Here is a 23,850-nt window from a genome sequence, read left to right as displayed (position 1 = left end):
CTCCCCCTTGCCCGACTTGTTGACACTCCTCTCCACTGCCCCCGGCCACCGCCACATGAATGAATCAGCACCCCTTATACGTTTGGTTAACTCATTATATTTGCCCAATTTTTCCAGTTTATTCAGAGTGACAATGTGCATTACAGTGTGTTGAATGGGAGAGATTAAAGAAAGTCCAAGCCATTGTAATTGTATATACTTTCTCTGTGAGAACGTTTTCTGTCACATAAGATCACTTGAGCTATCCCTGTGGTCATGCCCATTTCTGACATGCATAATTTCTTTTTTTCTAAAGCACTTATTTAGCTAAGTTCATACTGCACGAGAGGAACTGCACACAAAAAATACTAGTTTATTATCACAACAAACCCAGTTTCCATGTTGTGCAGCTATTTCTTTTTTAATGAAAGAAAAAGAAAATAAACGCTACAAGCCTGGAAACTGCTCCCCTGTGTAAAAATAAATACACGATAATTATTAAAAGACTGGAGGTCATAGGCGGTAGGGAATACAGACAGAGGAAGACAGGTCCAGAGCTGACCTGCTGCACACACAACAGACTGACATTAACAGTTAACTCTTACATTATAGGGTTGTACAGAAAAGGGATAGGAGTTTGCATCTACACTGATGGTACCCGCCTGCCATAGTGGTTGAGGGATGCAAGCAGAGAGTTCAAAGGAACTGACCATTAAATTAACGATAGAAAAAAAGATAAAGATGCAACAGCACGGGAAAGAGATAGGGGTTGAAGGCAGCCAGTAAGAGGAGAGTTAATAAGATGAAAAGTCTTTCACTCCACCTTGTATGTGGGGCACCTCTCCACACATTAGCGATGTACACAGGGGCAAATAAAACCCCAGTTTAAAGTCAACAACTGTGCAGGGGTAAAGAACGTGCAGAATCAGCATAGCATACCTAATTACTTGGAAGCAGATTTTATTACACAGATTTTATGAAGGGAAGTAGTATGATCTTTCCAAGATAAATCCCAAGAGATTGAAAGCCCAAGTATGTTCAAAGACGATGCAGGATTGAGTTGGGTATTGTTAAAAATTAGAGGATATTCCTATGGTAGATTCTAAAGCGTCGAAATAGGTAAGAACTGGGTTTTCAATGCATAAAAAACAAGATTACTTTTACCCGAATGAGAGGTTTGAGCCAAGTCAGATATTAGGTGTGCCATAGACTCCACTCTTTTTTGTTGAAGTAACTGTTGAGACGGACACTGCAGGAAGTAGATGGAAAGGTGAGGGGTAGAGCCATCATCATATGAGTGATTAGAGTTACATGCAAACCTTAGTGGGTCATTGATGAATAGAAGGAAGAGAGTTGGTGACATGCCATTGCCCTAAGGAACACCATTATTGATAGCCCGAGGAGAAGAACAGTGGCAGTCTACAACAGAAGCTATAGAACGACTAGAGATAAAGGCACAGATAGGACTGAAAACATAAGAGGGCCGGAAATTTAACATTTATGGGAGACTCAACCGAAAGCCTTTGAAATGTCAAGTGCAATGGCAAATCTTTCACCGAAGTCCCGAAAGGAGGATGACCAGGAGTCTTAAAAGAAGTTGAAAAGATAGACAGTGGAGCACCCCTGCCTGAACCCCTGATGACAATTGGAGAAGGTTATGATAGGAGACGTGCTTTAATTTTTTATTACAGAATAGTTTCAAACACTTAAAAAATACAGGATGTTAGTGTAATTGCTTTAACAACATGTATTCAAAAGTTTTTGAGTCTATTCTTAACCAAAAATTTGTAAAGCATCTTTCCTATCACAACCTTCTTTCTGATTGTCAGTATGGGTTCCATCAGGGATGCTTCACTGGCGATCTTCTCACCCACCTTTAAGATTCCTGCTTATCCTCCTTTCGGAACTTTGGCGAAAGCTTTGCCATTGCACTTGACATCCCAAAGGCTTTCGATCGAGTCGGGGATAAATCTTTAATTTCCAAACTGCCCTCTTACGGTTTCTATCCTTCTACATGTGCCTTTTAATATGTAGCTTTCATTTTGGTCGTACTATAGCTGCTGCTGTAGACGGCCACTTTCTTCTAGAGCTATCAATAGTGGTGTTCCTCAGGGTTCTGTCCTATCACCAACTCTATTTCTTTTATTCATCAATGGCCTTCTAAGCTGTACATCTAACCCTATCCTCTCATATGCTAACGACTCCACCCTTGACCTTTCCATTCACTTCCCAAAGCGTCCATCTCAGCACGTACTTCAACAAACGATGGATCAGGCTATGGCACACCTGATGTCAGACTTGGCTCATATTTGTGATTGGGTGAAAGTAATCTTGTTTTTAATGCAGCAAGAGCTCAGTTCTTACATCTATCAACCAGACAAAATCTTCCACAGGAGTACCCTCTAATTTCAACAATATCCAGCTTAATCCTGCTTCATCTTAAAACATACTTGTGGTGTAACTCTCTCGGGAATTATCATGGAAAGAACATATTATCTCTCTCGTAAAATCTGCTTCCAAGAGATTAGGTGTGCTAAGCCGACTCCGTTCCTTCTTTATCCCTGCACAGTTGTTGACTCTATACAGGTGATTTACTCACCCCTGTGTAGAGTTCAACTCTCATGTGTGGGGAGGCTCCTCATATATAGCTCTTCTCAACAAGATGGAGTCAAAAGCTTTTCATCTCAACAATTCTCCTCCATTTACTAGCTCCCTTCAGCCTCTGTATGTTTGCCATACTGTTGCATGTTTATCTTTTTTCTATCGCTATTTCAATGGTCGCTGCTCGCCTGAACTGTCTGCTTGCATCCCTAAACTCCACTACGGCAGGCACGTCGCTCCCTCCTAGCAACAAACTTTCATCCCTTTTCTGTCCAGCTCTCTAATGCATGAGTTAACCATTACTCCCAGTCCTTCATATATGCATCAGGTTAGCTCTGGCACTGTCTCCCTCTGTCTGTATTTCCTACTGCCTATGATCTCCGGTCTATCAAATGCAGTATTTCCAGGGACCTCGAAATGAACCGTTCTTGAATTTGGCTCTTTTTTTTTTTTTTTTTTTTTTTTAGAGAAAAATTTACAGGCTCCTGGCCTTTGGTTCCTTCTTCCTTGTCTTTAAAAAATCTCTCTCTCTCTCTCTCTCTCTCTCTCTCTCTCTTTATATATATATATATAGGATGATAGGGCTGGAAATGATTAACCTTCCATATGGGCAAAATTCCAGCAAGAAGGAAAGGTAAGGCTGACAGACAAAGGGGACAGAGTTTACCTAGACAGGATGTAAGCACAGAAGAACAGCACTTGAGGACTACTGGAGGGACCCCATCAGCACCCCATCACGCCCATATGCCTTGTCAGTATTAATGCCAGTGATGGCAGAAAGCACATCCACTGAAGAAATTTTAATGTCAGCCATGAGGAAGTAAGAGGGAGGAAGTGATGGAGGAACAGTACCAGAATTGTCTAAGGTAGAACAGGAGGAGAAAGTCTGAGCAAAGGGTTCTGCGTTTTTAGTAGAATATACAGTTACAGAGTCGTCAGAGTGGAAAATAGGAGGAAAGGATGATGAAGTAAAGTTGTTAGAAAGGTTTTTTGCAAGCATCAGAAGGAGCAGGAGGAATCTGAGTTACTATGACTGATATTATACTCAGCAGAGTGATGGACGGACTTTACGCGATTCCAGCCAGAAACATAAAGGAGATGAGATTCAGGGATGGGTTGGCTCCGGTACCCTTTGAACGCCCTGTCCTTTATGTGGACAGCATTTGAACAAGTATAATTTAAAATAGTTTTTTTTTGGGGGGGAGGGCATTAGTCACAGGATAAGAGAGAGAAATTATCTTTCCATGCCTGATAGAATAACCACTGTAATGCTCGAGGCACACTCAAATGATTTTCGGCCATGGAAACATAGGCCTAATCATTCCGGGGGAAATAAAATCAGAAGCTCCAAAATGCCAAAGTCGGGGCTAACTGGAATGGTTCACAAGCCTTACTGTGGTGATAGGACAGTTAAGGCGATAAGACTGCAATCAGCGGTGCCCAGTGGAGAGAAAACATTAACAGCATAAGCAGAAGGATCAGCTGAAAGGAAATGGTCAAGTATGTTGGAACTCTCTACAAGACTGTTAGTGATATAGGTTGGGTGCTGTCCAAGCTGCTCCAGGTCATTAAGGATGGAAAAGATGTAGCCTTGTTCTCCAGGTGGATGAGTGACAGAAGAGGAGAGCCAAAGATGGTGGTGAACACTGAAATCAACTAGAATGGAGACTTCTGGGATAGAAGAAATAGACAGGATGTTCCATCTTAGAAATAAGATTTTACGTCTTAGAAATAAAGCTGTCAAAAAAGTTTTCATCAGCAGCACAAGCAGCGGATAGACAAACAGACAGATATACTTGGTCAGAGAATGGTAGGATAGCCGAAGCTAGAGACTAAAGAATTCAGAAGATTGAAGTACAGGAACATGGGTGCACGATGTGTTATGATATACATATACACAACAACTTTTTGCTTTGAAGTGAATATGGAGAAAGTAGGAGGATACAGAGAAAGGTTTCGTAACCTAAGACAGATGAGTCCCAGTACTGGGGAGAAGGTGAGGTTTAGAGGAAGAGAGGTGGCGTTTAGCGGACAGATCTATCTATCTATCTATCTATCAATAGCCCGACGCCCTAATCCCACAAAGTGTGGCCACAGACAAAACGCCTCCAAGTCGCTCTGTCACCCACCATTTGACTACCTTCCCCCAACTCACTCTCTCCTCCCTCATATACCTCTCAACTCCATCCCTCCACCTCATCCTCGGTCTACCCCTCCCTCTCCCTCCCTCCACCTCACCTACATACACCCTCTTAGTCAGTCTTTCATTCTCCATTTTCTCCACATGTCCAAACCACCTCAGTGTATTTCTCCTAATCTTCTCAACCACATCCACATCCACCCCACAACCTTCCTTTACTTCTTCTTTCGTCAACCTGTCCCTCCATGTCATCCCACATGCTCCTCTCAAGTAACTCATGTCCACTGCTCTCACTCTTGACTTGTTCCCCTCTTGCAAGGTCCACGCCTCGCTTCCATACGTCAGGGTAGGGATCACAATACTATCATGCAGTAACTTCTAAAGTTCCATACTCACCTCCCTATTTCTCATCACTGCTTTCAGTGAACCAACAACCTTCCTTCCCTGCTGTACCCTTTCACGCACTTCATCCCCCAAAGTTCCATCCTTACTCATCACACTACCCAAGTACTTGAATGCACTCACATTCTCCATATCCTCACCATCCAACCTCACCGTACATTCTGTGACTTCATTCCTCACAAATGCCATAACTTTACGTTTGTTTACATTAACTTTCAGCTTCCTCTTCCTACACACTGTCCCAAACTCATTCACCAAACCTTGCAACTCCCATTCATCTTCACTCAACAATACTGTATCATCAGCAAACACCAGCACCGGAATCTTCCAAATTTCACCCTCATTCATCAGAGCCACCCCCACATCCACTGCCCTACCTTGCACCTCCTTTACAACCCCATCCTTGTATATATTAAACAGCCATGGAGACATCACACAACCCTGTTTCAGTCCCACATTGAGATCAAAGACCTCACTCAGCTCACCATCCACTCGCACAGTATCCCTAGCTCCTTCGTACATACTCTTCACAGCACTCAACAATTTCCCCTCCATTCCATATATTCATAATACCTTCTACATACCTTGCCTATCTATTCTATCATAAGCTTTCTCCAAGTCCATGAAGGCAGCATACACTTTCTTTCCCTTCTCTAGATACTTCTCCACTAAACATCTTAGAACAAATATCTGATCTACAGACCATTTTCCCTTCCTAAGTCCCCCTTGTTCTTCTCCAACTAGCTCCTCTGTCATATGCCTAACCCTGTCAATGAGTATTCTCCCATATATTTTTCCAGTCACACCAAGAAGGTAAAAACCCCTATGGTTACCACATACTTTTCCTTTGTATAAAGGAACAGTTATACATCATTTCCAGTCCTCTGGAACCCTTCCCTTTTCCCAAGCCAATCTACACAAATTCCATATCCACTCCACTACAATCTCACCCCCATACCTTAGCATTTCACCACACACTGCATCAATTCCTGGGGCCTTCCCCATCTTGATTTTCATTGCTTCCACTACTTCCACCCTACTGATCTCTTCCTCCCTCCTCTCATCTTTTCTCCCAGCTATTCCCCAACCACTTATACTCGCACTGCTTTCACTCTCTACATTCAACAAATCCTCAAAGTGCTCCTTCCATCTCCTTAATTTCTCTCTCTTCTCCACTAACACTCTATTATTCCTATCTTTCACTCCCCTTCTATTTCCCATTTCACACTGCCTTACTTTCTTTACCTCCTTCCAAAACAATTTTTTACTCTCCCTCCATTTCACACTCAGATTCCTCCCAAACTCTTCATCCACTTTCTTCTTACTCTCCTTCACCAGTCTCTTCACCTCCCTTCTCCTGCTCACATATACCTCTCTCTTCTCTCTCTCATCTTCTTTCCTACCTCTACTCACTAGTCATTCACTATATGCCTTCTTCTTTTGTTACACAGCTCGTTTCACCTCATCATTCCACCATGCTGTTCCTTGCACTCCCTTGCATCTCCTCACTCCACAAACCACCTAACACGCTGTGCCTATCTCTTCCGTGAATATCTTACATATGTCTTCCACCCTTTCCATCTGCTCTAGCTCATACCTTCCCAATCTTTCTTCCACCCTTTCCATCTGCTCTAGCTCATACCTTCCCAATCTTTCTTCCACTATGCTCTTATACATTGTCATTTTCTCACTATCTTGCAAATTCTTCACTCCTCTCACAGGAGCTGTTTCCCCCTGTCTTCCCCTTTGGTTCTTCAACCATTTTCTTTGCAGCTTTACCGTGGCCATCACTAAGTGATGGTCCGAGACTCCATTCCCCCACCCTCTCCACACTCTTGCATCCAACACTTGTCTTCTCATTCGCTCATTCACACACATGTAGTCTATCATTGCCTTTCGTTCAACAAGTTCACCATCCATCCTCCTCATTACTCTCCACGTATACCAGTGGACCATCTTATGCCGAAAGTAGGTGTTGGCTATTGCCAACCCCTTACCAGCACAGATGTCCACCAAACACTACCATTCCCATCTACTTCAGCTGGCACACCCCACTGACCAACCACTCCATCCAGTTGTACATTCCCAACTTTGCCATTCAAGTCTCCAATCAAAATCACTCTCTTGCTCCTCTCAAATTTTTCCATACATGCTTCTACTCTCGCCTAAAACTCAACTTTCACTCTTGCCACTCGGTCCTCTGTCGGAGCATACGCACATACAATCGCCCATGCTTGTATACCTACTTTCATCCTCACCCAAACAATCCTTGTACCCACTGTTCCATACTCTCTTATATACTCCTTCCACTTCTTGCTTATCATCAGACATGCTCCCTCTCTTGCCCTCTCATTCTCATTAACTCTTGCACATATACCTAAACCATATTCCCATTCTCTCACCCGTTCACCCTCCATTTAGTTTCAGTCAATCCACATATATCAACTCTTGTATCCTCAAGCACATGAACAATCTCTCTCTCTTTCACATCATCAATCACTCCTCTCACATTCCACATCCTCACCCTCAGAATGTCCTTTGTCCGTTCCTTAGTCGTCAATGTATGGTCCGTTCTGGTCTGAGGCGCTTTATTCACTTGTTTAGTTAGATCTTTTTACGGGGTGGGGCACTAACCCACCACCAACCCTTTTAGTCGCCTCGTACGACAAGCAGTGATACTGGGGGAGTATTCTTGAAACCCCCCTACCCCCAGGGGGGGTAATATAAGGAAAGGTTGCTAGTGTGCAAAAGTAAATAAAAAGTATGACAACAAAACTATATTACCATAGCACATATTTTCACTTGTTACGGAAGTGCACGTGTACTGTAACCTGAAAAAAATTTATTTCTGGCACTTGTGAGTTCATCCACCATATCTTGAGATAATTTCCTTACACCCGTACGTTTCCTTATACTCTGAATTTTTTTGATAAAATCACTTGCTAGGGTAATTTCTTAGTGCACTTGAGGAATAGCACAAAGTAATTACTAGCTTAACAGTACAAGAAATCCAATTTGCATGTATATTGCACTGTATTGCTATAAAACATATTTGCACTTGTACTGCAAGTTCGCTTGCTCTGCAACCTCATAATGTTTTCTTAAGCCCATACCTTTTTTATAGTATAACCTATATTGTAAAATCTTATGTATTAAGATCACTATATACACTGTTTACACTTTCCCACACACCAGTGACTAAAGAAGTCTCCTTTAACTGACTCCACTGGTAGAGCATTTCCTTGTGAAAATGCTGCCGTCACTGACAGTTCAGGCAGACATGGCACTGCCTGTACAGTTTTTAACTTGTAGGTGCCCAGGTTCACTATGCAGTGACTCGTGAGGTAGCCTACCTTGGTGACCCCGTCAGGCATTACTGCAGCATGTGTTCTTGGTGCAGCAGTTATGTCAAACACCTGTCTGAACAGTATGAATATATTCACAACAGTGGTAGCAGAAAGGTGTAGGAACACCTTCTTGTACCACCTGCAGCACATCCCCCTTGTCATGCCAGTGGTTGACCGACATGTTACCATATTTCTCAGTGAGTAAAGCATCATTCTCGGTCTTGGCAGGGAAAACAGGGTAGTGCTTCCTACTTGGCTTGACAGTACCGCTGGTTCCTGTCCCATCTTCAAGGCGTAACTTGTCAGTTACATTATACAAGGAGAAACACAGGCGGTTACATTATCGTCTCGCTTGATGGGCGATAATTGCAAAGTCCAGCATATATCCAATCTTGCTGTCGCAAGACACAAAGACTGTGATGCATAAGCAATGACGTTGGACGATGTGTATTGGATAAATGGCAGTCAACCTCAGAACAATACATGCAACTCATCAGCCACAGCTTTATGGAAAGGCGAAAAAAAAAAAAAATGGTGGAAGAACCTTTCAGCATGGTCAGAATTGTTCGAATTTTCCACAGCCTGTCATTGGGTAAGGCTCCCACGCTGGGGGGAAAAGTACAGGAACCATAATATGGCCAAGTGCTCTGTAATGTGCCATGTACCTCCCAAAGACAGGTGTGGCTGTGAGGTCGTTCATGATCCAGTAGTCTTGTATGGCATGCCATTTTTACGTGTGCCATCAGTACGGTCAGTGCTTTCCACACGTATATTTCACCGACTTCAACAGGATACCAGTCTGTCGTGTTTGCTCTTGTCACAGGAAAGGAGGTCAAGCCAGTGTTGGGGGAGATTCTGGTGATAATGATCCTGTGCCCAGGTATTCCTTCATGGACAATGAGAAAAAAAAAGCCGTAAAAAATCCATGATGCACGAAATGCCTGTCCAAGGAAAATGTGCCCAAACACATGCTTAAGGATCATCAAAAGCAGCCTGCGCGGGCTGAAACCCTTTCCCTTCCTTTCACACAGTAATTTTGATTGTCCCCACACATGGCTGATGGGAACTAGGGCATTGGGCACGTGCACCACGTACACCACGGCCACTGACATCCGTAAATCAGTTATTATCTAGGAGTCCGTATTCCCCTTTGTAATTTAAGTGTACTGTCATTTGTGTCGAGTCCCCATTGCCTTAGGAGAGTGTTGATTTTTTTTTTTTTTTTTTATGGACACCCTCTTATGCGCTTATGTCATTTAAATACCTTTAACAATGACGTATACGTAATCATAGACGAGATCTTACCACCTTCAAAACCGTACCGTCTCATAAATTTTAATCAAGAGTAAAATCAAAGAATTTAAATTGAGTTTTGGAAAGAGTTTTCGTTGTGAAAGATTTGATGAATGCTATAATTCATCCCTGTATTTAAAAACTCTCCAGAGTTGAATATAATCAGCTAGTGGTTATAAGAATTAGGTGGCTAAAATACACATAGACTTCTGAGCAATAGTATCTGCCAAGCCTCTACTTTTCGCAATAAATGCAAGGAAATCGTAGCCAGAGTTCCACACTGAATAAAAGCCTGCTGTCCAGTGCTGAGCTGGTAGTTCAGAGCTTTGTTGGATTGAAGCGGGAACAATGCACAATGATATTATTACTTGTCCGTCAATATTCTCATTTTCTCCCCATCATTATAAGTTGTCCCAGATTTTTTTTTCCTTTTGCATCTTATTTCACACAGCTAAGTGGCAGGATAACAATATTGTGGTTATATATCCTTTCATTGACAAGTTTCATGACCAGCAACATATCACAGTGCTAATATCAAGTTACAGCTTAGCACTCAAGATGGAGAGGTGATAGTATTAGGCCAAGTTAAAGTGAAATGAGTAGAGTAAGTGCTCTTTATCCCATGAGAAACCCTGAATACGACTTTGTTTCGGCGACAGAAAAACAGTGACGAGTATCTAGAACCAAAGGCTCACATAGGACGCAATTAACTGGACAAGAATTATTACTAGAAAACATCCAAGGCATCGAAAAGATGACCCTATGCGATGAACGGACTACAAGTAGAACTAACTTATATATATATATATATATATATATATATATATATATATATATATATATATATATATATATATATATATATATATATATTCGTTCGTTTCTGCTACCGCCAGAATATTTCACTCAGGAGACAATTTTCAGACTGAGGGGTTAGTTATACTTCTCTTAACGGAGTTAAATTATATCCTCGATTAGATATAACCTACAAAGACTACATGAAACGGTTCCTGTGTTAGTTACAGGAAATGATAAATTATACCCTTTTAGTGTTGAAGGAATAAAGATAATTCATTCTGCCTGAAAACTATAAACCTATTGTGCAGGTACAGCATGTTGGTTCACTTGCCGTACAGTCCTGATGGTGCCCGGGTGCTGCAAGTGGCTTCCTGGACCCCCACATCAGGTCTACGCTATCTCACACCTCCCACCCTTTTCCCGGAGAAATACACCAAGTAATGTGTACAGATTACTGGCCATTTCAGAACTGTAGTATCTTATGTACTCTGTTGAATTTACTGGGCATTGCAAAACTGGAAGAATATAAGTAATGTATGTAAATTACTCAAGTGTATAGACTGGGCTATACCCATTTCATTCTAACCTAGGTTAAAAATGTCATCTCTTCATCTTGAATGCTTTTAACAAGAGATTAACACTAGAATATGGTGCTAGTCATGAGAAAGTGTTATGGAAATGAAGCAGATCCATAGCTTTGTATTTTTCTGCATATCAGGTATGGGAATATGTTGTGAAAGGTTGAAAATCTAGTGCAGATTAGTGTAAAACAGGCATAACTTGTAGCTGACGGTATACATGTTATAGACAATGTAATAAAAAAAAAAACAACGAGCCGAGAAACAATTACTAATACTAATATTAGCAATCCAGTAATAATGATAAAAATTTGTCATGGAGTACCTATACTTGCTTTGAATAATACGCAATAGCCTTTATTCCAACAGGATTATCATAGGCTGAATAAAAATTCATTTCCACCTAATGTTGCACTGCAACTTCCATACGTTCAGAATATTATATTATTTTTGGCAGTTTCTATGGCGCGACGATAAACGTGACGGCGCTTACATATGAACCTTTTTGGCAAGAGTCCATCGAGGGCAACACCACCAGGTACTCAGGCACTGACTACAACCAGCTGGTTGCGGTCGCCCAGGCCCTGAATTTTACTTTCCGTGTCCTTCCTTCACACAGTTGGATCGAAGTGAGAATTATATGCTTGTCTGCATTCAGATTTGTGCTGTTACTATCTGTTGATGTCATAAAGTAATTATTTTAAATATAACATCCGAATATAATATATGCATCGTTTTACAATATTTAGTAGCCCACTCACTTTCTTATGTGATATGTTAGCGGTTATTTAAAATGCGATGTCTACAGAAACTGCATTGTTTTCACAGAATTAATATACAGGAAGTATTCACTGCATGGGTAAGGATTTGATCGTCATTTTAGCTGCTACTGCCAGAAACCAAATTTCAAATCAGATGTTATCTCTTTTAAGGTGTTATTCAAACTCGATTCAGCTCCAGCATATCAGTATTCTACAATATCATCCTAGATGAAATGTGTAATCATACTATGACATGACCTGGCGACACGGTATATTAATGAAGCTCTATGCTTATGGTTTAAGAGGAAATTTGCCTGTTTTTATTTCAAATTTCTTAAGGGACAGAACTTTCTCTGTCAAATTGCCCCGTAACGTAACATCGGATATATTTATCCAGGAAAACAGGGTGCCACAGGGAAGTGTGCTTAGTCCTACTTTATTTAGTATTATGATCAATGATATTCTGTCATCAGCTCCCATCCCGAGGAATCTTAACCCTTTAACCGCGGGTGTCATTCCAGAATGACGTTGCAAAAACTGGACCAAACCGCGGGTGTCATTCTCGAATGTTTGTGAATATTTTGAATACCCCGCGTTTTTTCCGTGCGCCAATTGTTTCAAGGGAGAGTAGCTATTAAGTTCTTTCACTCCAGCCGACCCCCACCTCCCTCTTCCCCCCCCTGGGGCCCCACCTCCCACCCCCTGGGCCCCCCACCCCACCCCTGACCAAGCGCGCATCAGTATCTGTCCAGCTGTGTGAGTGACAACACATGTTGATGTGGCAGTGAAGTGCAGGCAATTACAGTGCCTTTTACCTGCCTCAGTAAACACAGAGTGGGTGTTTATCGTATGTGCAGTGTTCATATATGTTTATAGTATTATTATCAGAATGTGATTGGCATTTGGTAATGGTGTGTGAGCGAAAAATAGTGATTACAACACCGCTGATGTGGCAGTGAAGTGCAGGCAATTACAGTGCCTTTTACCTGCCTCAGTGAACACAGAGTGGGTGTTTATCGTATGTGCAGTGTTCATATATGTTTATAGTATTATTATCAGAATGAGGTTGGCATTTGGTAATGGTGTGTGAGCGAAAAATAGTGATTACAACACCGCTGATGTGGCAGTGAAGTGCAGGTAATTACAGTGCCTTTTACCTGCCTCAGTGAACACAGAGTGGGTGTTTATCGTATGTGCAGTGTTCATATATGTTTACAGTATTATTATCAGAATGAGGTTGGCATTTGGTAATGGTGTATGAGCGAAGGTAATGATGTGTGAGCGAAAAATAGTGATTTTACACCCCTCGCTTCTAACGGCACTGCCCGTCCTGTGAAAGTCAACAAAGTCATGAAACCTACATCAATGGAAAGCTGAAGGTTAGTACTTTCTAATGGTACCTTATTTTTTTCTCTAGCTTTATTCTGTGCAGAGTTATTAAGGTTTAAAGGTTTGTTTACATTTGGCTGAAACCCCCGCGGGAGAGGACAGTCAGACCAAAACAATACCCGCGGTTAAAGGGTTAAATACTCACTCTACGCTGACGATTGTGCAATATGGCATTCTTCCCGTAATGTACAATTTTCGGCTGGGCGGATTCAAGCAGCCCTTGACTCCGTCCACCAATGGGCCTTGCAGTGGGGATTTAAGTTTTCCGTACGTAAGTGTGCCGCTATAGTTTTCACTAATCGTAACGTACCTAATTTGTGCTTAACTTTGGATAATCAGGCGGTACCTTTTCAAAATTCTGTAAAATTTTTAGGAATAAATTTTGATCATAGAATGAATTTTAAACTTCACGTTAATACTTTGCTTGCTCGTTGTGATAAACCGTTAAATGTCCTCAAGTACCTAGCGGGTACTACCTGGGGTGCCGACAGAAAATCTTTATTAATGGTGTATAAGTCCCTTATTCGATCAAAGCTAGACTATGGCGCACAGGTGTATGGCTCGGCATCTGATGCCACGCTGAAAGGATTGGATGTGTTACAGAATAAATGCTTGCGAATGTGTCTTGGAGCTGTCCGGTGTACCCGTGTGGCTCGAATGGAAGTGGAGGCGAATGTGCCTCCCCTCCGTATTCGGCGTGACCACCTGGCCTTGTCCTACGGCATAAGGACATTAAGAAAAAGTAATATCGGCAATGTGGCCTGTACCCCCCTGCGTTAATACCACCACCTTCTGCGGGGTGTGTGTCGGCCACTTGCCGCTCGCCTCCACTTACTGACTCAGGAGCTTGATGTGGACCCCAGTGACTGTGACAAGTTGGTGCTTAAAAATATAGCGCCTTGGGAGCCACCCGGCTTTACAGTCGATGTTACATGGGTCCCAGCACCAAAGGCCAAGGCGCCGGAGGCGGAGGTCCACCACTTGTTTCGTAACATCATTGTTCGTCACTTGGGGTCCCATCAATTGTACACCGACGGCTCCAAGTCGAGTGAATGTGTGGGTGCAAGTGTGTGGTCGACTGAATGTGCCCTCAGGTATCGGTTGCCGACTCATACATCTGTGTTTACTTCAGAACTTTTTGCTATTGACAAAGCCATAGACTATGCTCTCATTTCTAGACATGACTCATTTGTCATATTTACAGATTCAAAATCAGCCCTTCAGGCAATTGCATCTTGCACTACGGACTCTGATGAGATCCAGGGCCGCATCGTTAATAAGTTGCATTCATGCAACAAGTCATTCACGCTGATCTGGGTGCCTGGTCATTGTCGTATCTACGGCAATGAGCAGGCTGACTTACTTGCAAAGTCGGCTGTAGAGCTCGAGGAGACTTGGGACGTTCCTCGTGATCTACGGTCGAGTCTATCTCTTGGAAAGAAATCAATAAATCTTCTGTGGCAAGGTCAGTGGACCAGACTAAATATTCCAACTTGTAAGCCGTACCTGGGCGACTGGGACACTGCCAACCGTCCCAGTCGCCTAGAAGAAAAAGTGTTGGCACGGTTACGGCTTAATGCCACCATTGTAACCCACAAAAAACCATATATGGAAAGACGCTTCTCACCGCACTGTGACATCTGTAATGCGGTGTTATCTATTAGTCATATCATCCTGCGCTGTCGGCGATTTATTCTTGAACGCGCTTCACTTATAAATTACTGCGGCGCAGTAGACGTCCCCTTCACCCTTTCCACCATCCTGGGTGATGGCGACATTGTTATGACTGATAAATTGATGGCTTTCTTGAGAGAGACCGGACTGATCAGAGTGATGTGACTTTTTTACTGCGTGGTTATGGTTTTTATGAACAGTAAATATGTATATATTGTAATATTAATTAGGGTTGACAGTTGACATATTTTAAATAGTTCCTCCTCCCACCGATCTATTTCTAATATAGATGTCCCCTACATTAAGCCAAGTTCCTCGCCTGACAGTCACCAGATGATGAGTGCAAGTGTGCAATATAGGAAGGTATTGGGCACTTGCAGTCGATGGTGGTCTGCTGGCCGAGGTTCTTCACTTTTTGTACAAATTATGTAAATACATTATATTATCTTGCTTAAGTTATTCTAATTAGGGACGACAGCTGACGTATATGGAAATGTTCCTGACTCGTCTGGTTCCCTTTCATATATTGATGTCCCCTATATTAGGTTGTGCCTCGACTGACAGTCACCAGGTGATGAGTGCAGGTATGTATTGTAGAAAGGCATTACATATCTGCAGTCGATGATGTTCTGTTAGTCGAGGTATTTTTACCATTAGTGTAGGTCTAGCTATTTGTCTCTGTAGGATTTAGTATAGGTTAGCGATTTGTCTGTTAGGTGATTAGTTTTAGGGTCTTTAGATTAGTTTTCCTTTATAATATAAGGTATAAAAAATAAAAAACCAAGAAAAAATTAAAAAAATAAAAATACAAAAAAAAATAAATAAATAAGATTAAAATTATTATATATATATATGTACGTTTGCATGAAAGTGTGTCTGTATGTATGCATGGAAGTGTGTGTGTGTGTGTGTGTGTGTGTGTGTGTGTGTGTGTGTGTATGTATGTATATATATATGTTTGTATATATATGTATATATGTTTAAATGTATATACATATATATGTATATATATATGTGTATATATGTATATGTATATGTATATATATATATAAATATATATATATATATATATATATATATATATATATATATATATATATACACGGCCTTAATAACCAGGGGCTTCGGCCCCAATGGTTGATACGCCGGGAAAAAAAAAAAAAAAAGTAATCATACTGAAACAGCACTTTAACCTCTGCACTGCCCTCAGTGATGATCGATGTCGATCAATGAAACGTACAGTACAAACTGTCGTTGGCATTGGTCTCGTCAGTGCCACCTAGAACTGCATGATAAACCCAGGGATATCCTATTTGGTGTCTTTTATGAACCCCCAGTATGTCCATAGATAATCTCAACCATAGTGCACCACTTTTTGTGAGTGACGTTTCTTCTTGTTTGATAAGCACCAATGGCTTTCGACTCTACCTCTGTTTTAATATATATCTCATTATTTACAGGATGTTATTAAATTTTGTTATTATTTAGCCTACAGGATGTTATTAAATTTATTTTCAAAAAGTTTGGTACCAATAGCAATAATTTATATTTCATTCTGGCTATTTATTCCCTAACTGGTAAACCTAGAAAATAATAAAAATATTGCCTTAGCTCGTCCATTATCCCTGGACAGTTTGCTGGCTTTGACCAAGGGATAATTTTGACTCTGTAAGGAGTTCTCTCTAACTCTCTCTCTCTCTCTCTCTCTCTCTCTCTCTCTCTTATTTAAAACACAGGGGAAGTAAAGGAATAACTTCCCGCCATCCCCCTGCTTCTTTGTGGCATCGTAGTTCTCACAGTTTACTGAAGCATTGCATATCCTGCCATATTTTACTGACATTTCAAAGATCATTACTCTTCTGAAGTGAATACCTCTGTCCCTTCCCAATAACGGAAGCCATATACTGTAACATCCGTCAAACAGGGAACCCTAGAGCCCTTTCCTGTCCAGCTCTTGCTTGCAGGAGTTACCGGGTATTCTCAGTCCTCATGTATAAAAATTAATAATGATCAAATTAGGAACTGTCATCATTCTGTATTTCACACTGCCTATGACCTCCAAACTTATAATCAGTGTGTTCAAGCCAGATATCTCAATATTTACGTGATGATATTTTTTAGCTCTTCCTAAGAAGAACAACACAATATTATACTTGGAGCCTTTGGCTCGTACTTTATTATGCACTTAAATGATCAGTTTCTTTGAAATTAGGAAGAGCATCTTGCTGGTAAGCTTTAAGGAATGCTACATCATAAATTTTAGTTCGAAACATTTCCCTGAAAGGGTTTATGATAAATATGGCACACGAGAATATATATATATATATATATATATATATATATATATATATATATATATATATATATATATATATATATATATATATATATATGTCAACTGAGGCTTTCATTTCTTTACTTTAATGTTATGTTTACTTGTAGGTGACTGATCAAGTGAGGATTCGTAAATCATTCATGGCAACAGTAATATATGCTGTTAATCCACAAGAACTAGAGAGGTGAGATTCTAAGCTAAGGGTAACCTCTGCACTGCAGTGTTTACTGTTGTTATTGATAATCCGGTTTAATTGCAGATAGTTTTATGCAACAAAGAAAAGCTGTACATTATCAAAAGATAGAATAGTCTATCTAATTTGAAATTGCCTAATGTCTTATTAACTCTCTCAAGCACGGATAAGTTTCAGTAAGTTTTATGGGACACAGTTTTATCCGACTGGCCACCCGGCCATTGAGAACACATATTCTCGCCTTGTTTTCGCCACCCAAACCTCAATATACTGCCATGAAACCTACATCATCATCTTCGTCGATGTTTGTTCTAGCCGATAAGCAAGAAAAAAAAAAAAAACACGAATAACAGTGCATTACGCCAGCGTGAATAAAGATTTCGGAATGTCAATCTCACTTTCCAACATCGTAATTCGAATGTTTTTCATCGTACAGAAAAATGTAATTAGAAGTTTTGAAAGAGAATTTCATCTGCTTTCTAATGAGCTTTCTCCGGTTGTGATATGATTTGTTTTTTCGAGAAAATAGCCAAAAAGTGACAGCCATTAAGAAAAACATATTTTTGTTCAGGGAGCTCTACCGCAAAAGTTTTCTCGCACACCTTATGCTTTTATTTCATAATATTGTGTAGAATTCCATGAGGTTTCTCATGGTCCCCATAGATTTTTTTTATAGGCCTCATATTTTCCGAGTAAATCGCAAAAATCTACTGGGTACTCATGACCATGCTGCACTTTCTTCATGCACGCACGGTACCTGTTATATTCCAGCCTACGTAACAACGACTTTTTATCTGAGATATTACATTGTTATGTCCTGTACATAAGTAGAATTCACTTATCTTTGTCATGATTCTTACAGAAAATCGATACGGCCAATAGTTTTCGAGTAATTGGATGAAAAAGTACGATTACTCCTGCTGGCTACTTTTTACTGCAAGCGAGAGAGAAAAAAAAAACTCTTCCCCCTCCTTTACCTAAATAAATATGCCCCCAGAGGCTTATATTTTGGTTATGAACATAACTGAACTTTATCATGGTTTTTACAGGAAATTAATATGTCCAATAATTTTTGAGTAATTGGACGAAAATATAAGATTACTCCTCCGAGCGCTGCCTACGTTTTACCGCAAGTGAGGAAAAAACACTCTCCCTCCCCCTGCCTTTACCTAAAGAACATGCTACCAAAGCCCCCTTTTTTTGGGGGGAGGGGGGGGGCATGTACAGACTATAAAATCTCCAAACGTTGTTTTTATAGTGCTATAACCTACTCAACATGACCACTACTCTTTTCCCTAGTTACTGGTAATGAAGCTGTACTTTCTGTCATATGTGTAATATGTATCAGAAAATGGTTATTTGTGTGAAAAATAGAGGTATTGAAATAGGTAAATATACAATTCAACAAAATTCGGAAAACTCACTTCCTCCAGGGGTGTTGAGCTGATTGCAGGACCTTGTACGGTTTGAAGATGAGAAGTTATGTAGTGTGTGTGTGTGTGTGTGTGTGTGTGTGTGTGTGTTCTTATCTTACCTAATTGTACTTACGTAATTGTATCTTTACAGGAATGAGTCAAGCTCGTACTGTCCCGTGTTTTAAACCATTTTTATCGTACTGTACACATCCTTAAATTTATGAATTGCTTTGGAACACACTGTTTCATTCGGTAGTGCATTCCACTGATCAATTGCCTATTTGGGACACTAAATTTCCTTATGTCTTTATCGCCTCTCTTTTTGTACAGTTTTTGCAGTGTTCTCTTGCTGATGCATCCCCACAAGTTATGTAATCATTTATGTCTACTTTCTCCTTCCCTGATATGCATTTATATAGCATAATCATGTCTTCTTTTTTCCTTCTCTCCTGTAGTGTAGGTAGATTCAGTTTTTTAGTCTTTCTTCGTAGCTTAGATCCATTAAGCTTGGTACCGGTACCTATCTTGTAGTGGCCCTTTGAGCATTTTCAATCTTATCTATGTTTTTTTGAGATAAGGACTCCAGACTACTGACGCATACTCCAGGGTTGCTCTGATGACTGATGTTATTATATTTCTCAGCATGTCTTCATTTATGTATGTGAATGCTATTCTCATATTTGCAAGCAGTGTACTGTATACATGTTCCGTACCTTCTCACTGGTGTGGTCGGCCGGAGATAGTCTGTTATTGATAATCACACCTAGGTCCTTCTTTTTTTCTGATGTGTGTAGGGTTTTTCTTCCCTAACTTATAATCCCAATCAGGTCTTTTTCCATTTTTAACAAACCTGATTACATGGCACTTGTCCACATTGAATTCCATTTGACGTGTTGTTCCATTCATGAAGTTTATTTAATTCTTCTTGTAGCTCTTTACAAGAGTCTGTATTAGTAGTTCTTTGTATTATTGCATCATCAGCAAACATTATTTAGATAGCTTTCATTTCCAGTGTTACTGTCTATTCCATTTATATACACTAAAAACATAATTGGTGCCAGCACCGAGCCCTGTGGAACTCCACTAGTCACTTCCCTCCATGATGAACAATTTCCCCTTAGTACTGTTCTCATTTATCTTTTTTTTAGACAATCCTGCATCCAACAATACAGTTTGCCTTGGATTCCTCCTTGATGGTATAGTTTCCATAAAAGTCTTTGGTGCAGTACTCTGTCAATGCTTTCTTGAAATCTAAATAGATACTGTCCAACCATCCTTCTCTGTTCTGCAATGTTTCTGTTACTCTATCATAGTAGCTCAACAGATTAATAAGACATGATTTTCCCTTTCTGAAACAAATTGTCTTTCTGTTATTATGTTCTTCTAGATGATTTATGCAAACTTTTCTTATCAGCTTTTCTAATACCTTGCTTACAACACTGGTTAGTGATACTGCTAGGTAGTTGAGTGGATTTTGTCTATTCCCTTTCTTGAATAAGGGAACAATGTTTGCGATGGTCAGGCCAAAGCAACTAGTCAAGCCTTAGTAAGTAGTCCAGTGGTCTCTTGCCTCTTCCAGTCTTCGCGGCACGGGGGAAACAATGTTGGTGATGGTTTGCTGGTTTCGTCTGAACAGCTCCCATTCATCCTTGCGTGTTGGAGGAGGCGGGCCCGTGTCTTGTTTTGTGGCTTCCACGCATTGACAATCTGGGCCCACAGAATCTCGATGGCTCTGCACTAATTTTTGATCTGTCACGTCAGTATATTTCTCTCACGAGCCAGCCCTTGATATCAGCACCTATCTTATTTGACGCCACTATGCTAGGTGTAATGCAGTTTTATCTACCAAATAGTAACTCCTTTATATCATGCCCTGAATGAAAGAAAATAGACAAATAATGTGGCCACAATTTCGCATTTCATTCTCCCTCCTCTGCCTACCCTCCCTCCCCTTCCTCATTTCATCCCCGCACCATCGCTCGTCCCTCCACCCACCTTCCCTTCTCTCTCTCTGGCCCCTCCCTCTCAGCCCCTCTTACTCTAGTGTGACTTGCCGCGCATAAAGGAGCCAGCCTGAGGCACGGGGTACAGAAGGATAGGTAATTATTTATGGTCAAGACTATATATACATCTAGTTCTATTTCCTTGACTTGCAGTTTTTTCTTTGTTAATTTTATAATTCCTCCTCCCTTTTTTTAAGTTCCTATCTCTTCTTCATATATGGTATTCCTCTAGGTTTGGTGTATCGTTTGATACCCCTGGTGTTAATTTTGTTTCAATTAGGTAAACAATATGTAGTTCCTTTTCTTTGATATAATAATTCATCTCTAGTAAATTAGATACCATTCCATCTACATTAGAGTACATCAACTTAATATTCATCTTGTTTACATACTTCTCATGACTTGGGTCTACTACCTTTCTCCTTTTTATTCCCTCCTGTTTATGTACCACTTTTTAACCTGCAATCCAATTACTTTGTAAAAAAAATGTGTTCTTCTCTTCCTCTGATCTTCCCTCATTCTTTGTTCTTGCCTCCTCCCTCTTCTTTTAGCTAATAATCCAAGTTCTTCTTCAGTTAGGCATCTTTTTATCCACACATTTTTGAAGTCCTCTTTCCATAAGTTTCTTTGCATTTTTCAGTATTTCCTCCACAGGGTTTAGACTCTGGGAGGTTACTTTCAGAGGCCTTGATTTATTTGTCTCATATTTCCCTAGCCTATTGTGTTCCTCTATGTCTTTACTACAGATTTACTCTGACACTTCCTTCGATACGTTCATTATATTTGCCATATCCTTTTTGTGTCTCAAAATCTTGTTTTTTTATTTCTTTCTCCTCAGTACCAGTCATTGCTATAGATTTGCTGATGTCTGCTGAATCTTTGACCAATTTTGGATTGTTTTGGATTATTTTTTTCACTTCCTTTTTTATGCTTTTTTCCTCAACTTCTTGTTTCTAAGTCTTTCTTTACTTTCACCATTTCAGCATATGTGGTTTCCACGTCATTTTTGTAGCTTTGCATTGCTTCATTTACCTGGGTTATCTTCTCAATATCACTGCTATGATCTATCAGAGTGCATGCCTGCCTTATTGTCTCTGTATCATTTCTGAACTCTTCCATAATACTCTCATGGTTGACAAACGTGCTTGCCATTTCACTAATTTTCCTTCTAAGTGTACCCACCTCAACTGATAATTCATTTATTGTTGTGTCTTTCTTATTAATTTCCTTTACTAAATTTTCATTTTCTTCCTTCTGCATGTGCAACTGCCTTTTAATAGCATCTTTTTCATTCTGATATGCCTTCTCTATTCTGTATACTCGTTCCACCAGCTTATTATGCGTCTTCATTTCCACCAGTTCCTGGTAGAAATCATCATCCTACTTTCTACCTTTGTCCCTTATCTTAACTCCTTCCAAAGTTGAGTTGCTAAAGATGGTGATCATCTTCTGGTACTAACAGAAAGCTTCTACTTACATTTTTGCATCCCTCTACATCGCAGACTAAACAGTCAGCACAGAAACAGCTGATTTGCTTGTTTCGGCACTGCTGGCTACTGAGTTGTATTGTGTTATTGGAACAACACTTTTACTTAAACTTCATCTTTTATATTAGATCACTATTTAGTTGGATCTAGTACTGAGCTTGACTCATATATAGATACTGTACTTTTTGGGTATAGCCATTTGAGGGCTGAGACTGAGCCGGTGCGGAGCGATGCCAGGCACGTCCTCTCACTGTCGCGTTTTGTGTGTGTGTGTGTGTGTGTGTGTGTGTGTGTGTGTGTGTGTGTGTGTGTGTGTGTGTGTCAGTGTGAATGTGTGTGTGTCTGTGTCTCTGTGAGTGTGAGTGTGTGTTAGTGTGTGAGTGTGAGTGTGTGTGTTAGTGTATGTGTGTGTGTGTGTGTGTGTGTGTGTGTGTGTGTGTGTGTGTGTGTGTGTGTGTGTGTGTGTGTGTGTGTGTGTGTGTGTGTGTGTAAGCTCCACTAGGGAATACTTCACTCAGCATGGTACCGTTTGATGCAATCACCCACACAAAGCGCCACATCACAAACAGGACACATGTGACTTGTGTCCCTCTTCATCTTCACCAGGGAACACAGGGCACACCGAAGCCTCCTCTGGTTGGGGATCCTTTCCCGTCAATGGCCCAGTGTGCGATCCAACCACAGTCTGTTGTTGATAATTCTCCGACGCTTGGTTGGTTGTCTTCTTGGTCTTCCCTGGTCCTGTCCCTCCTGGAGGTGTAGCTGCAGGGCCTGGCATGGCAGCGGTGGCAGATTCTCCCGACCGCCCAGGAACTGCTGAAGATGCAGGTCTGGGCCCCCATGCTGGTCCTGCAGGTGATGGTAGCGTTTGCTCCTGTTTTTGTCCTGCTCCTGGAGATGGTGCTGGCCCAGGAGACGGTAGTCTTGGCACCTGTGGTGGTGCTGCTGCAGGTGCCACAAGTGCCAGAGGTCCTGCTGGCCGTCAGGTTGGAAGGTCAGGGGCATGGTGGATGACGTGCCCTGATGCGGGCCACTCTGTTTCATCAAAATGAAGGAGCTTGTTAACTATCTCCCCCATGAATACCAGCAGACTGACTGACCCACACGAGCACTTCTTATACAGGGCGAACGCATTGAAAATGGCCATGTGAATGAAGTAAAAGGTTATCTTCTTGGTCCACTTCATGGTCCGCCGCTGGATGGAGTAATACTGGACCATCTGGTCGAAGTGGTCCAACCCACCCATGTGCTGGTTATAGTCCTCCACCACGACGGGCTAGTTCACGGTCTTCTGGACATAGGTTGTCCTCACGTCAGGACCCCTGGTCTTCCCTCGAACCTGCTTTTGGACGGTGCTTGTGCTGTGGAAAGTGGAGACCATATTGACGATGCGCTTGTCCTTCCACAGCAACTCCATCACATTGTCCTTGTGCCTTGATGCCATGCCCCTCTCTG

Source organism: Coenobita brevimanus, chromosome 33 (genome assembly GCF_032717465.1).
Source record: "Coenobita brevimanus isolate Jiangsu-jjx chromosome 33, ASM3271746v2, whole genome shotgun sequence".
NCBI classification, from domain to species: Eukaryota; Metazoa; Arthropoda; class Malacostraca; order Decapoda; family Coenobitidae; genus Coenobita; species Coenobita brevimanus.
This window is presented reverse-complemented; position numbering follows the sequence as displayed.